Raw genomic sequence first — 17384 nt, 5'->3', positions numbered from 1 at the left:
CAACATTTTTATAAGATATGTATACTAAAAACAACAAAATGCCATCAGGGAAAACTGAGTGAAGGATTTATAGAATCTCTCTGTATTTTTTCTTACACTTGTATGTGAATTATCTCAAAATAAAAGTCTTGAAAAATAAGAATCAAAGAAAAATTTTAAAAGGTAATCTTTATAATGAAAAATAATCACATAAAGGAACTATCAGAAGACAGTTATGAAAAGCAAAAATGTCAATTTTCACTTCAAACAATGACTCAATAGTTTATAATTCCCTGTATAGGAACCTGCCACTCCCTAAGCCTTGATGAGAGGTTGTCTGGTACAGTGTAGTAAAATATATATTGTAGTTCCTGTGCCATTGATTGAGAAATACAGAATTTTAAACACTTTTCCTCATCTTATATGTGACAATAACATGTTTCAAAATCCACAATATGGATTTTAAATCAATTATTCATTCATTCACTATTGTGCATCTACTATAAGCCACATACATTTCTAGGCACTACAAACACATCAGTTTTTTTAAAAAAAGTGAAGTTTCTATTTCCACTCTAGAAAGAAGATACAGAAGAAAATGCATATTATGGGGCCAGCCTTGTGGTGTAATGATTAAGTCCAGCGTGCTCCACTTCCGTGGCCTGGGTTCACTGGTTCAGATCCTGGGTGTGGACCTACACCACTCATCAAGCCATGCTATGGCAGCATCCCACATATAAAATAGGGAGAGGAAGATTGCAACAGATGTTAGCTCAGCAACAATCTTCTTCAAGCAAAAACAAGGAAGAGTGGCAACAGATGTTAGCTCAGAGTGAATCTTCCTCACTAATGAAAAAAAATGTATATTACATGTCAGGCTATATTATATGTCAAGCTACAAATAGCTTGAAGAAAAATAAAACATGAAGAAAAATAAAACAGATTTGGGTGATTACAGAGGAAAGAAAAGATTGTCAGAAAACTGTTTCTGATAAGATGGCATTTGAGGAGAAATTTGAAGGAAATAAGACACAAGCCATGTTGGAACCTGGGAAGAGGGTGTTCCAGGAAGAAGAAACAACAAATACGAAGGCCTGAGGCAGAAGGCTTGGCTCAAGGAGAACAGTGTGACAGTACCACAGGCAACGAGAACTGTGGTAAGATACAAATTTGAAGAAGGACAGTAGATGGGGGCCTGATTATATAGTAACTTTTGAACTTCTAAAACCTTCAGGTTTTACCCTGTGAGACAGGAAAGCAACTGAAGTTTTGCCATGAGGCTTACATCATCAGATTTACATTTTTATGAAATCATTCTGATTTCTGTGTGCAGAATAGACTATGGGGATGAGGAGACAGGTGCAGGGACACCAGTCAAGAGCCCATCACAATAATCAGGTGAGAGGTGAAAATGATCTGCACTGGTTGGTATCCATTTTTAAGGTAGATATATCTTGAAGGGAGCGAATATCTGGATATGCTCTGGATTTATTTTGATGGATTAGATATGAAATATGAGAGGAAAAACAACTAGTAGAATGTATTTGATAATTAATGAGAAAAGAGAGAGAAGCCTGTATAGAGCAAAGTATTACACTTTCAGTTTGGGTCATGTTAAATGCGAAGTGCCTATTAAATATCATCACAAGGATGTCAGGAATCTAGTTGAATACATTAGACTGGAGCTCAGGTAGGAGACTAGGTCTAGAGATATAAATGTGGCTAGCATCAGCCCACAGATGAGACTGAATGACATCTAGGAAGTAAGTGCAGATAAAAGAGTCCAAGAACTGGAGTACTCCAACACTTAGAGAGTGGAAAGAAGAAAAGAAACCAGGAAAGGAAATTGAAAATGGACCAATGATAAAAGAAGAAGAATCCTGGAAAAAATATTGGTGTTTTGAAGAAAGAATTTCAAGGAGGTAATAATCAAATATGTTAAATATTGCTGATGGTTAGGTAAGATGATAGCTGAGACGTGGTCACTGTATACTTTTTTAAAAAATAACTTACTTTTACTAAGCCAGGAATAGCCAACACATTTTCCAAAAAGGCTTTGTGAAGCTACTTAGTGAAGTTCCCAGTAGTCTTAGTGAAAACCAACTTAACACCATAATCAGCATTTAGTGGAAGCAACCTTTTCAATTCTTAAGGTAGGAACAGAAGGCCAAAAACCTCTAGATCCAAAATGGGTGTAAGCTAGCAAATTAGGCTTTGTCTCTGTTAAAAGTTCTAGCTTTTATGTACGTATACGTGTTCCAGAAATCAGGGTTCCAATTCTAATAAAATGGTAAATTAAAATTACTATGTAGGTTCAGATGCTAAGATTGCAAATTTGTATAGAACTCTTTATTCTCTTTATCCTTCATAATAACTAACTTTGGGATATTTGCCAGAACTCTTGGCTGACATTCAATGTAACCCTACATAATTATTTTATTTTATCATTTCACTAGAATTAAAGCCAGGATCTCTGGAACTCTCAATAGTCTAAGTTTTTTCAAATGGACATAAATGAACCCTTCTTCTTCTCTACATATCAACTGTGAATAACTGTCACAATGTAGCAGCATTTTCATAAGTTCTTTAAAGCTTTGGGCACATGGAATGTCTAATGTTTGTGAAACAATAATGTCACAATTATATACAGATATACAAATATTTCAAATATTTATTTGAAATTCTCCTTGTACAATTTAAGTTCTAAAGATGCAAAAAACCAGAGTCATACGTTAATAAAACATTAAAATAATACGAGCTCCCCATTAACTTGGCACTGAATTTGTAATTACATAAAAAATACAAGATGTCTTGCATATTAAATGATTCATCATTAAAAGTGTCAAACTAAACACATTTTTTACATCTCTAGCTTTCTACACTATATATATGTCTATAAGTTTATATGTCTTTTTTTTTTTTATTAAAGATTGGCACCTGGGCTAACAACTGTTGCCAATCTTTTATTTTTTTTTTTCTGCTTTATCTCTCCAAACCCCACCTGTACACGGTTGTATATCTTAGTTGCAGGTCATTCTAGTTGTGGGATGTGGGATGCCGCCTCAACGTGGCCTGATGAGCGGTGCCATGTCCGCGCCCAGGATCTGAACCCTAGGCCGCTACAGTGGAGCGCGTGAACTTAACCACTCGGCCACGGAGCCGGCCCCCATATGTCTTATACAAAAGACTATATATATATACACACATACACTTAAGACTATATATATATACACAGACTCACACACACTTTGGAAATATTCTTCAGTACTGTGAAGTTGGTTTGTGAACTGGAGACAAAACATTTAACAGCTATTATGTGCGTTGGGGAGCATGAGTCATAATCATCAATTCACAGACTTAAAGGAACGGTATTTAAAGGAGTATACTTAAATGAACAGTAAATTTTTTTGATTTGACAGCAACCTCTTCAGAACAGATAATAGTCAAAAAACTTTTAGATCTGTTCTGGATCAGATCTTTGGAATGTTAAAGAAGTTTGTCTCTTAAAGGTGAATGATGAACAGGCCATAGGACACAGTAATTGAGATTTCAGTTCATTATAAGCAGAGTTATTTTATCTGGATTGTCAGATGTCTACTAGTTTATTTGCACAACTAGTCTTCCCTTCCTCTGTGTTCACTGGAGGCCTGGTAGAAGTCCTTCACTGGATGACTCCTTAGGGGTAGTGTACCTGTTTTACTGAAAGACTGTGATCTCACTACTGTAAGGGTAAAAGTTGAAAAAGAACTAGCCTGGTTGTGGGGAACTGAAAATTTTCGGTTTCAGATTTAGTGCTACTAACTGAGCAGCAAGAAGAAGAACAGTTTTCAGAATTATTGGAGGAGTACAGATGTCTACAAGTTTCCAACCGATATCACCACTAACTCTTTTATTTGTTTTTCTTGTTTTTTAATATGAGGCTGGGGAGAAAAGTTAGTTGATTAGTACTAGAGAAAGAGTTTGCTCTGGGGGAAACAACATACAGTCATGTGCCACATAATGATGCTTTGGTCAACGACGGACCACTACGTGACAGTGGTCCCATAAGATTAGTACCATATAGCCTAGGTGTGTGGTAAGCTATAATGTCTAGGTTGTGTAAGTACATTCTATGATGTTCACGCAATGACAATATTAACTGATGACACATTTCTCAGCATCCCCGTCATTAAGGGACACATGACTGCATTCCTTTTCACTTCTGTATCTTATTAGTCATTTTGAGTAGGATTGGGAGTGACATCGACGCTCTTGGCAGCTGCAGATGTCACTTGGTCTTTTCTGCTTCTGCAAGAAGAAAGAACTTGATTTGACCTGGGGATTTGAAAACTTTGATGTAAGTTTTAACTCCAAGATAATGTTTATGTCTTCTAAATTTGGCACAAGTGGAGTTGTCCCAGCATCTCTCCTCGATCTGGAAGTGGGTTTCAGAAGATTAGCCTCTGCCCCATCAGTCATGCTCATTGCACTGTGCACCTGATGCTCCACTCCACAGATGAGATTTCAGATTAAGTGAGTAGCCATTCCAATTCTGGATATATGCTGTCTTGTAATTTCATTTGACGTTTTGACTTGGGTTTGTTGTCTTGTCTATAAAAATGGATGATTCTTTAGATAAAAAGCAGTTGAATTTTTATCAATCTCATCTAAAGGAATCAAAAGATCATCATTACACTGTGTATCTTGCCTTTTTACCTTTCCACTGGGTTGATTCAATTTTTGATCCAAGCTGCTAAAGCATTTTCCTTGAAATGTATGCAATATGAGATGTATATGCCTGATAGTTTGATAGTCTGTCAACTTCCAGGACCATGTTGTTACTTTTGCCAACATCCCCTACATTGATTTCTGTTCTCCTCACTCCATTTGTCATATTATCTTCTGTGTTAATTGGAAAGAAACATTTCATTCTATCATTTTCTTGGTTTGGGCCCAAAAACTCAATTTTCTTACTCAGCCAACTGCCACCTCGTCATTGTTTGTATGGTATGTCATAACATATGGTCCTTCTCCATCTGTGTTTCCAGCTTCTTGCTTTATTCCGTGGAGTTCTGTGAAGACTCTCCACTATCACTGCCAGGGGTTGAGTCAGTATCATTTCTGGCATATGTTTTATACATCAGTAGATACAGAAAAAATGTCTTGTGACTTCAGAGAAATATTTTCAGCCTCTTTTTTAGGCATTGCATTCAGTTCATTTTTATCTATCTCTTCAAGCCTGGATTAAGAACTTATTCCAGACTTCAGTGATACTATGGCTGCAAAAGTCATTTCTGGGCAATCAGACACAGAAGTCTCACCTGTCAGCGTGGGGACAGGGCACTGTTGATGACTGGGAAGCCAATGGCCAAGGAGGTACCTGGGTTGGGTAACTTTTCAGCAGAGTTTTTTCTGAGTGCTATTTGCATCAACAGCTTCTACTGACTGCAGAGCATTCATGTGGTTCTTCTCATCACTTTTATGTGGGGAGTACTCTAGAGGGTGGAGAGGGTGATATTTGCTTTGTTCTTCTCAAAGACAAATCCCCAAAGATGTGGTACTGAGCTGTGAGAAGCCTGTTCTCACTATACTTGTTTCACAGAGACTCTAACTTGTTTCATCGACATTCATGGAATGCACTGCAAAAAAGCTGGTCTCCCTTGGGTGTGGGAAAGTTCCTGTGGGGCACTCTGAGGCTCTAGCATTGAAGGCAATGGATCTCATGTCTTCTTAGGTGGATCTGATGGCAGGGAGTTGAAATACACAATTTGGAAATTATAGTGAAACTCCTAAAATTCAGACAAGGCTTACTTATTAGAAGTAAATATTGATGTAACACTTGCAGTTTGCTCCTGCTTTCTCTTACTACTTTGGAAAAAGCCGAGAAACCATTTTTCTTTCTCTTCCGTAATGTCTAGGTTTTGTGATGTTGGGCAAGACTCTTTGCTGACGTCCATGGCATATCATTCTTTCGGTCCCAGGTCATTAAGGGATTTTGTTGGGTAGAGAAGCTCCTGAGTTTGACAGAGTGGGTTGATCAAAATCAACAGTTGCTGCAAATAACAGGGAGACGTAACTAACTCTCACTATTGTTTTCTGGATTTTCTTTTCTTTTTGGAACTTTGCAATGACTATATTACCATGAAAAGTAAAACACATTTCTGAATTTGGAGTGATGGAAGGCAGACAGTAAAAATCAGATATTACTTAAAAACGTTTCAATTCAATTTACCAAAGAATCTATTAGATTGTTAAGCGTTACACATAGCTTCAAAAGAATGAGGCCTTCCTTACAGATATAGAAAATCAAACATTAAAATAACATCAACAGTATTCCAAACAACCACGTAAAATTTCCCTCATCAATTCATTCAGCTTTATGTCACTAATTCTTACTCCACTGGATCTTGGCTTAGCAACCTCATGAAGTTGTCTGTTTCTCAACTGAAAAGAGTTTGGAAATCCTAATCAGCACACTAGAAAGGGCTGAGCATTGTCCAAGCAAAGCCACCAGAAGCTTGTCCCAAAGAGTCTATTCTTTGGAGTGCAGGGAATTTGAAGTGCCTGGTGCACTTCTGATCTATGGAGCTCTGAGGTGGTCCTTATTCTTTGAAGTCACAAACTCTGACCTCTAGCTGGTTGCAGACCCTTCAGACAAGTGTCAGAGTAAAATAAAGCTATTTGTAGATGACAGCTGCACACTTTTTCTTTGGCCCATTTCACAGCAAATAAAACGGAAGTTCAAAGAATTTGAGTAGCTTGTCCAGGATCACAGAGGCAGTATAGTGTAGATAGTCAAGGATTCCCACCAGGAAGCCTGGTTCCTACACCTTAATCCTAAACTGTCACACAAAATTGCCCTTGGGCCTACGTGTTAGTGCTCTTGGCAAAGCCACTTGCCTTCTGAGCACAGTCAGAGGAGCCTTCTCAGTCTTAAGAGTCTCAAGCTCCATAATCAGCCCTCTCCCTCTCCGGTTTTGAGGTGCTGCTGATGATGTACCTCCTTCAAGTAAGCCCCAGGGGCCTATGGTTTGAAGCTGTCTTTCCCGATATGACTGGAGAGAATTTAACTCTGAGACCAACCCCTTTGAACCGTGAGGAGCTGAGACAAGACCACTGCTAGTCACGCAGTGCCCTTTGTACACAGGAGGAAAAGCACCCCTTGGGGTGGTACTTTTTTATAACGGTACCTCCTCTGAGTTAAAGAATTACAAAAGGTGCCCCTTCTGGGCTGAGGTGGCACCACCTCAATCCACCCAAATACAGGACTTCTGAGTTTTCTTAAAATTGATCACTCGTCTCACAGTTTTCTCCTGTTATAAGTGTGGGGTTCTTTTCGACTCCAAAGTTGTTTACTTTAAAATTACTTTCTCCTCTTCCAACATTCCGTTTGGAGCATTTGCCTTAGAGATAATGAAATTCTTTACAACTGACAGATCAACAGCGCAGCTTGAAGGATTTAACGATACTGTGCATACAGGAATATCAACAAGTCCATCATCGGTTTACTGCCAGGAATGTAGTAGAGTGGATAAGATTCCCGGTAGAGAGATAAATGTCTATGTCATGTTTTCTTTCTGTTCCATGAGGAAAGCAGAAGATTGTTCAGAACGTCAACGGAAGATACAGTGTATTTGGTCTCAGCTTGAGGAAGTGGTGCACTGGCTTTAGGTTTTTTGTCTTTGCGGAAGCGGGGCTGTAGCAGGTGCGGGGAGCTGCTGGCGGATAGGTGGGTGGGGACATCCTGCTCTCAAAGGGACTCAACTGTCCCTTGCCCTGCAGAGCTCTGCACTCTCCCCTGGCTTTTCCTCCCACTCGTCGCTCCTGCTCCTGGTCTGGCACGCGCGGTTCAGCTCTCCAGCCGGGACTTGAATGGGGAGGAAAGTGGCAACTTCTCCGTAGCTCAGCCCAGCGCCTCCCTTGCCCCACGGGCGAGGTTCCTTGGGGCTCGCCAGACGCTGCAAGGATTTTCCCAGGCCCTGAACCATTCTCCTGCACTGAGCTCAGGACCTGGTCCCACCTCCGCTGGACCACTGTCTGGAAGTGGGAGCGAGACTGGTTGCATCTGGGCCAGGGAGGCAGCTGGCCAGACACAGGGGAAGGAGAAGGGGGTGTGTGTGTGGAGGAGGGGAGAGGTGGTAGCTTTGGATTGCTACTAACGGAGATCACTGGTGACCTTGACAGGAGCAGTTTTGGTCAAGTGGTAGGAAAAAAACACACAACAATTTCCCTATATGGGTTCAGGAGAGAATGGGAGGAGAGTTAATTGAAGAGGGGGATTATACACATCTCTTTTGAAAAGATATGCTGTGAAAGGAGCACTAAAATAGCTGATAATTATAATCATTACAGTGCAATAGTGATTACAGCTGTTTATCTTTAACCCAAAGGAATCCTGAACTTTCCTAGGCAGTGCTTTATGTTAACTTATTTAGGAGTTAAATCAGTTAGCTTGAAACCATTGATTGTTTTATTCCTGCCAGAGAGCCAGATTCTTAGGGAATAGGGAATAGGGCATAAAACAAGTGAGTTTGGACGGAATGGCTAATGATGGAGAAAAATCTGCTAAGCGCAATGTTGTTGAAAAGGGTGAGCTGGCAGAGGACAACAGAGGCAGGACTGGAGCATCAGAGTTTCAAATTGGGTACTAGAAACTGTGAATAAACTGAAGGAACAGTGTTGAAGAGGAATAGAAAAACACACCATTCTTTGCAATTTTGCTCAAGACACTCCATGCTGACAATCTTCTCATCATCCTATTTGCGTTTTGCCACGAGAGGTCTCTAGAGCTCAACTTTGTCCATCAGCCATGAAACCTTGTGACAAAACATGCTAATGGTTTTCAAAGAAAGGTGAAATACAGCTGAAAAGCAGAACAATCTCCAAAGAAAAACATATGCAATAGTCATGATCCAGGATCCAAATGAACTGGTGAGGACTTAATCATGGCTGAAAATATTCATAGTTTTAATATTTAATTATTAGCAAAGAAATTTTCTTTGCAATCATATTTTTATGTTATTCCTTTCTGTGACTTAAAAAAATAATAATCCATGATAAGAAGGGTATTTTGAGTCTCTCATTAAGGGATTACCTACTTGTTACTATTTTTGGCTCCTGGGAAATGAAACAGACAGCTTCCTCCACTCCAAGTGTTTACACTGGAGGGTGAGCATGAGTTTACCATAGGAGGTAAAAAGCCTGAGATGAATTTGAAGTAAGAGTTAACTGGAAAACATAATTTGACAGTGGCTTGAGGGTGTGGAGGAAGTTGAGGGGGCTTTCTGAGAAGTGGAAGCGTTGTTTTTGTCTCATCGCTCACAGGCCTGGTACTGAGCAGCTACTGTTTTTAAAATGAAATAAAACTGGAAAGTGAGTTTGGAAGTAGTTTTTCAGGGGGAAGTCAAGTAGCTTCCAAATAATCTCCTTTTCCAAATAACTTTCCCCCATATTCCTCTGACACAGCATTTTCTGTCTTTCTATCTCACAGCTCTTTCCTTGGAACAGTCTTCTTTCCCTTCTTTTTCCAGGAAATCCAATATATCCTGAAGGTTTTTAACTCCATAGATCTATTAGATAGAGGTGTCATAAACTATTATCTCCTAGGCGTTATAGGGGTCAATTAGCAGAAAGAGTAAATGATTTTTGCCTTTCAAAAAGACTGTCAGAAAATTGCTCAAAATTGCTGATCAATTTTTTTGCTCAATTGCTCAAAATAAAAAAATCCTAAGAATTTAATTTTGCCTCTTTTTTTCAAATTAGGAGAGGTTTTTTGTTGTTATTTCTCAAATAAGGTATGACCTACTCTTCACACAAAGCTTTTATCTATATCTCCTTAGCCCTATGACAAAGCGCTGGAACTTAGCCAAGTAATATTTAGTTTCACTCCATGACATCCTTGAAGCAGGACTCAATACCATCCCACCATAATAAATCCCTTCATTTCAAACCATTAGCAGGATGTATATGTGTTACTTCATGTTAATAGAGAAACTTAAAGGAGATGTTCACAGTGCATAGGATATTCCATTTCTCTTGAAATCTCCTCCATATGTCATTTCTTACTTCTTTAAAGCAGAGTGTTAGCTCACCCCCACCCCCAGGTGTTGCTCTGGGTAAAATCAGAACACTTGGGGCCAACTCCATGTCCGAGTGGTTAAGTTCACGCGCTCCACTGCCGCGGCCCAGGGTTCTGATCCTGGGCACAGACATGGCACGGCTCATCAGGCCATGTTGAGGCAGTGTCCCACATGCCACAACTAGAAGGAGCTACAACTAAGATATACAGCTGTGTACAGTGGGGTTTGGGGAGATAAAGCCAAAAAAAAAAAAAGAAGATTGGCAACAGTTGTTAGCTCAGGTGCCAATCTTTAAAAACAAAAATAAGAACACTTTTAGGGCATATGGTTGCTGAACATGTGGCTTGCCCAACAGCAAGCCCTGAGTTCAAAGTGTCAGTGTGACCACTGTAACTCTTCATCTTTCTTCACCGGTGTGTGTATTGTCTCCACACTTTATTCCACTCTTCTCAACCTACTGCCTTAAACAGGGCATATGGAACAAAATGAAGCTTGTGTTAATGACCCACTGTGAACATGGAGTTTTAAACAATATTGGAATATAATGAAAACATCAAGAAAAATGGAGATACATACTGCTACACAGCTCCAAACTAAGGGACTCAAAGTGACAAGCTTTTTGTTAAATATGTCTTCTTTGTATTATTTGTTTTTTCTCCCAGCTGTCTTCCCTTGCTGCTTGGTCTCATGTTCCTGTCTAGACATATGTTCATCCCTTACTTGTAATCTACTATTTATAGTTTGTGAGCTAGTCAAGTAAGCAAACCCATTAGAATTGTGCCTCATATATCTACATACCTGGGTTTGAATCAGGGTCTGAATGGGGCACGCTTCTGAATAGTACTTATCAGCTTTATTTTGTTTGTTTTTTGGGTTTTTTTGAGGAAGATTAGCCCTGAGCTAACTGCTGCCAATCCTCCTCTTTTTGCTGAGGAAGACCGGCCCTGAGCTGACACCCGTGCCCATCCTCCTCCACTTTATACGCTGGATGCCTACCACAGCATGGTGTGCCAAGCAGTGCCCTGTCCACACCTGGGACCCGAACTGGCGAACCCCGGGCCGCCAAAGCAGAACGTGCAAACCTAACCACTGTGCCACCGGGCCAGCCCCCATTATTAGCTTTATTTTGAGCACCTTGTTTCAGCAGACTTTTTATATTTTGCAAAATAACAAATCTTGGGTTCTATGCTGATGACCCTATATTTTAGTATCTCAAACAAAACAGAGATCTTATGAAGTAGGAATATCACTAATATTATGTTCATTTTAGAGCTGAGGAAACTGAGCCTCAGAGAGATTCTGGGAATAATTCAAGATCTTGTAATCAGTTCATTTTGGAATTTTTCATTAAAGTCATTTCTTCAGATTCTCAACTCCATGTTCATTTCAGACTGCCTGGTGAATGTTATTCATTCTCTGTTCTGAACAATAGGATTCAATATTATTGAACTTGGGATTTTTTTATTGTAAAAATTTGGTTTTATTGTAATTAAATCATTTTTAGGCTTTCTCAATTCTTTAAAATTATATGTTGAGAGAAAACCTATAAACTATAATAAAAATCAAAGTCTATATATGAAATAACATGTATTTAGATAGTTTTTTTAAAAAGCTTAAAGTTTTTAAAGTTGTCTTAAAGAAAAGCTGAGTAGATCATTTATTTTTTCCAGATGGCTTCAAAAAACCTCCATCAAATATCTGTTTCCAAATGGTCCAGGCAAGGAAGCAGAAGGAGTAGACATGGAAGGAATCTTGTCTTGTGGTTCTTCCTGTTTCCTCTCCTTCTTATATATTTTTATTATGTATGTATACATCAGTTAAGGCTTTTCCCTCCTCATCTGGGCATATGTGTCAGGTTTAGAACAAATCCACTTCCTCTCCGTGTAGCGCCTAGCACTGCTGGCACCTTTGTCATTCAGATAGGCACACTCCCCTCCTCCTGTGATAGGAAAGCTGTAATAGAAGAAGGAGAATCAATCAGTTGGCTTCTGGACATTTCTTCAAAAGCAGAGAGAATAAAGACGAGAAAATAAGGAAGCTAACATTAATTCAGCCTCTAAATATAAGATGGATTGCACATATCATCTCCTTAACATTAAAAATTACCCTGTGAAATATGTATTATTATCCCTTTTTACAGCTAGAGGAACTGAATTCCCCAAGATCCTATAACAAGTAAAACTAAGATTCATACCTAGATCAATGAAACAACAGGGCCTCGGCTATTTTCACCTTCTTCACTTTGGGAAAGAGAAGAGTGGAAAAATGCTGCTTGTTACAGGTAATTTTTTTTTTTTCTAAAGATTGGCACCAGAGGTAACAACTGTTGCCAATCTTTTTTTTTTTTTTTCTGCTTTATCTCCCCAAATCCCCTCCTGGTACACAGTTGTATATCTTAGTTGCAGGCCCTTCTTGTTGTGGTATGTGGGACGCCACCTCAACGTGGCCTGAGGAGCGGTGCCATGTCCATGCCCAGTATCCAAACCAGCGAAACCCTGGGCTGCCGCAGCAGAGCACAAGAACTTAACCACTCAGCCATGGGGTCGGCCCCACAAGTAATTTTTATTGTTGTTCTTAGGCCCTGATTTTCTCCTGCCTATGTATTGATCAGTAACCAGTCAATGGGCTTTGATTAGCTGGATATACGATAAACCAGCAATATACTATACAGTAAATCAAACATATTTTGTATCTCTAAGAATAGTGTTATTTCAACTGCATCCAAAGCCTGATTTGCTGGTAGAAGAGGTCTGACACTTGTTTTCTCTCCACGATTTCAGCAGTATTCTGCTGTCTTAAACAACTGAAGATCTCAGCAGTGTAAATGGCCTGACACAGAAATTTGGGCCAGCATTCAGATTATAAATTTCTCCTCTTTACTTGATGAAACTGCTATAGTCTGATATGACTTGCTAATTGTTGAAACATCCTAGGCCTTAATAAATATAATATTTTTCATTTCTATAGTGATGAACAGTTTTCAACAACTTGAGAGTTAACAATATATTTGATCCTTAAAACTCTTTGAGAATTAGACAGAGTAAATATTGCTATTTCAGTGTTGTAAAGAAAGAAATAAAGGTTAATTCTAAATATTTATCAAGTATGCACAATGTGCTAGACACTGCAGATACAACAATGTGTAAACACAAAAGTTCTCTTTGATTACTTATACTTACCATCTGTACAAGGTCAAAAAGCTAACGAGTAAGCACTAGTTTTCAAACCTGCCAATGTCCAGTCCGGTGCCCTTTTCACCAAATAAATTTATATTTCCAATGTTGACTACTTTATCATCATAAAGCAACTTTTCAAAACCTCCTCATCTCAGACAAGCAGATGTTTAGTGAAATTGTCTGAATCCAAACTTCCCAACATTATTCAAAATCTTTTCAGTAATATAAAGATCTTATGCATATACAATTGAGATTAAATTCAACAATGTCAAACTTTACCTGTCCTACACATTATAACTATGATCTTATGATAAATAAGTATTATTACCATCACTCATAATCCCCCTGTAAATGGCTGAAGATTGATGCAATGGTAGTTGTATTAGTAATTATATTTGTATATTTTAAAGTTTGAAAAGTACAGTCATATACAACAAAACCTCTTATCCTCACATCAACTCTGTGAGATCAACAAGTGCCGCTGATTTTGTTGTAGAGGTAAGAAACAGACATCAAGATGTTGTATGGTATGCTCAAAGTGGGAGAGTTGGTAAATGACATAGATGAGGCTGGAATCAAGTTCATAGTCACCTGTGATAGGCTTTGGACTGATTCAAGGAGCAGCCTGTGCAACATACAAATTGACACTATCTTTCTTTATGACTAAACCTAAAATAATTTTTACAGCCTATAACTGAAGAACACTAGGTTTCAAGCAAAGTAAATTCAAACACAAATATTGCTGCCATATTTTTAAAACCTTACCATCGGATCCATTCACTGCCATTTATCCATTTCCAAGATTGGCCTTGTTCTCTGCTCAACCCAATCCAGTGGTCAGAGGGGCCTTTATACCTCAGTAGAAAACCCTTTCAGAAGACACAGAGATGATATCCATTATTCCATCATTACTCAGCCTCTCCCAGAAGAAATCGGGCATCATTGCTATATTCTTAACTGTTCTTGTAATTTTCTTCTTTTTAATTTTGTATTATGTAATGTTAATAGAGGATAGGTATGCTTTATTATCATACATACATAGAGAAGATTAAAACTGAGAGAAATAGTTGATAACTTGTTGCTTTTATTTCAACATAATACCCCTTTGTATTATTATTCCACAATTTGTTTATCTATTCTACTATTTATTGACCCTAGGGTTATTTCAAGTTTGAAATTATTAAGAATGTTATTATGACATTCTTGGCACCTGTCCTGGAATAGGATTACAGTTGACCCTCCATATCCACGAGTCCCACATTCACACATTCAACCAGTTGCAGATTGAAAGACCCAAGGTGGTTGTATCTGTACTGGACACGTCCAGACATCTTTTTCTGGTCATTATCCCCTAAACCATACAGTATAATAACTATTTACATAGAATTTACATTGAATTAGGTATTATAAGTAATCTAGAGATGATTTAAAGTATATGAGAGGATGTGCAGAAATTATGTGCAAATACTACCCCATTTTATATAGGGGACTCTAGCATCCGTGAGAGGTCCTAGAAGAAATCCCTCATGGATACTGAGAGACAACTGTATTAGGCTATAGCGCATGCTTATTGTCAGCTTTACCAAATGATACCAAACGGTTCTCTAATTTAATTGTACCAAATTATAGTTATAGCAGCAGTGTAGACCAGTTTCCTTTGCCACACATCCTTGTCAACACTTATAGTGTCTTTTTATGATTACAGGTATTAATTTTAATGTAATTAAATGTATAATTTTCCTTTATGATTGGTGGATTTACTAACTTCTTAGGGAAAATCTTTACTCTTTTGAAGGCATAAAGATGACCTTTCTTTTTGCTTTTCTTTTTTTAGTTCCTTGAGGTATACAGTTAGGCTATTGATTTGAGATATCTCTTCTTTTTTAAGCTGTGCATTTACAGCTATAAGTTTGCCTCTTATTACTACTTTCACTGCATACCATAAGTTTTGATATGGTATGCTTTCATTTCATTTGTCTCAAGGATTTTCTTTTCCCTTGGGATTTTTCTTCCGATCATTGGATGTTTAGTAGTGGGCTGTTTAATTTCTAAACATTTGTGAATTTTTCAGTTTTCCTTCTGTTATTGATTTCTGTTTTTATTCCATTATGATTGCAGAAGGAATTCAGTATGATTTCAATCTTTTCAAATTTATTGACTTGTTTTGTGGCTTATCATATGGTCTATCCTGGAGAATGTTCCATGTGCACTTGAGAAGAGCATAGATTCTCCTGTTCTTGGGTGTAGTGTTCTGCATATGTCTGTTAGGTCTAACGGGTTTATAGTGCTGTTCAAGACCTCTGTTTTCTTATTGTTGCGCTATCCATTATTGAAAGTAAAGTATTGAAGTCTCTAACTATTGTTGTAGAATTCCCTATTTTTTATTTCAATTATGTCAAAGGTTTCTTCATCTATTTGGGGGCTGTATTATTAGGTAAACATATGTTTATAATTGTTAGATCTTCCTGCTATATCAAAACTTTTTTTTTTTTTGAGGAAGATTAGCCCTGAGCTAACATCTGCTGCCAATCCTCCTCTTTTTGCTAAGGAACATTAGCCCTGAGCTAACATCTGTGCCCATCTTCCTCTATTTTATATGTGGGACACCTGCCACAGCATGGCTTGACAAGTGGTGTGTAGGTCAGCAGCTAGGATCTGAACTGGCAAACCCCAGGCCACTGAAGCAGAATATGAAAACTTAAGCGCTGGGCCGCCAGGCTGGCCCCTCAAAAATTTATTGAGATATAATGTCCTTCTTTGTCTCTTGTAAACTTTTTTGCTTTAGTCTACAAGTTTGACAAAAATATAGCCACCCAGCTCTCTTTTTATTACTTAGCATGGAATATCTTTTTCCATCATTTTACTTTCAACTTCTCTGTGTCCTTATATCAACGGTGAGTCTCTTGTAGAGAGCTTATAGATGGATCTTGTTTTTTAAATCAATCTTCCAGTCTTTGCGTTTTAATAGGATAGTTGAATACGTTTACATTTAATGTGATTATTAACAAAGAAAGACTTACTTCTGCCATTTATCTTCTTGTTTTCTATATATTGTATGTTTTTTATTCTTCAATTCCTCTATTACTGTATTCTTTTGTATTTAGTTGATTTTTTTATCCATTTTGATTTCCTTCTTTTTTTGATTCTTTGATTTCCTTCTTTCCTTTTATATATACTTTTTAGTAATCTTATTAGTGGTTACCTTGGGAATTGCAATTAACATCTTAAATGATTTAGTTTATAATACAAGCTTTGTTTCAATAGTGTACAAACATTTTGCCCCTATACATTTCCAACCCTATCTCTTTGTGTTATTGTCATAGATTACATATTTATGCATTGTATGCCCATTCATATAGATTTAGAATTATTGTTTTATGATGTTACCTGTTAAACTATACATGAAAAGATAGAAGTTACAAACTAAACTAAAAGTACAGTGATTCTGGCTTTTATATTTGTCTATGTGGTTATCTTTACGAGTGTTTTTTGTTCTTTTGGCTCCAAGTTACCATCTAATGTGCTTTAATTTTAGCCTTTATAATTTCTTGTAGGATAAATCTACTAATAAGAAACTCCCTCAGTTGCTGTCTATCTAGAAATGTTTTAATTTCTCTTTCATTCTGAAGAATAGTTTTGCCAAATACAGAATTCTTGATTGACAGTTTTTTTCTTTCAGGACTTTAAATATGCCATCCCACTGCTCTCTGGCTTCCATGGTATCTCAGGATAAGTCAGGTGTTAATGTTGTTAAGAATCACAAGTACATGACCAATTGCTTCTCTCTTGCTGCTTTCAAACTTCCCTGTGGGTCACAAGTTGACTCTGATTTGTCTTAACGTGGTTCTCGTTGAGTTTATACTGATCGGAGTTTGTTTGAGCCTCTTGGACGTTTATATTCATCTCTTTCCTCAAATTTGGGAAGTTCTCAGCCACTGTTTCTTTAAATATTTTTTCTTCTCCTTTGTCTCTTTTTTTCTGGGATCCCTATAATGTGTGTGTTAGTCTGCTTGATGGTGTACTACAGTTCCTTCAAGATCTGTTCATTTATCTTCTTTCTTTTTCCTTTCTTATCCTCAGATTGGATACTTTCAATTGTCTTATCTTCAAGTCTCATGATCCTTTCTTCTTCTTGTTCAAATATGCTGTTGACCCCTCTAGTGAATTTTCC

The 17384-nt window shown here is 37.9% G+C and overlaps 1 long non-coding RNA gene and 1 pseudogene across 1 annotated transcript in view; one reads left to right on the top strand and one right to left on the bottom strand.

The window, feature by feature from the left end:
• The first annotated feature begins 4226 nt into the window (after positions 1 to 4226).
• LOC139041511 (uncharacterized) overlaps positions 4227 to 17384 on the top strand; it is a 27610-nt gene continuing 14452 nt past the window's right edge. Inside the window, exon 1 of the long non-coding RNA XR_011496793.1 lies at positions 4227 to 4491. This is a non-coding gene — a long non-coding RNA (uncharacterized lncRNA). The remainder of the gene's footprint in view (positions 4492 to 17384) is intronic.
• The window catches only part of LOC106837449 (C-type lectin domain family 2 member D-like), a 23757-nt pseudogene continuing 19915 nt past the window's right edge, over positions 13543 to 17384 (bottom strand).

The sequence above is a fragment of the Equus asinus genome, chromosome 22 (genome assembly GCF_041296235.1).
Source record: "Equus asinus isolate D_3611 breed Donkey chromosome 22, EquAss-T2T_v2, whole genome shotgun sequence".
In the NCBI taxonomy this organism is placed as follows: Eukaryota; Metazoa; Chordata; class Mammalia; order Perissodactyla; family Equidae; genus Equus; species Equus asinus.
The sequence above is the reverse complement of the archived record's forward strand: the minus strand, read 5'-3'. Positions and strand labels throughout refer to the sequence as shown.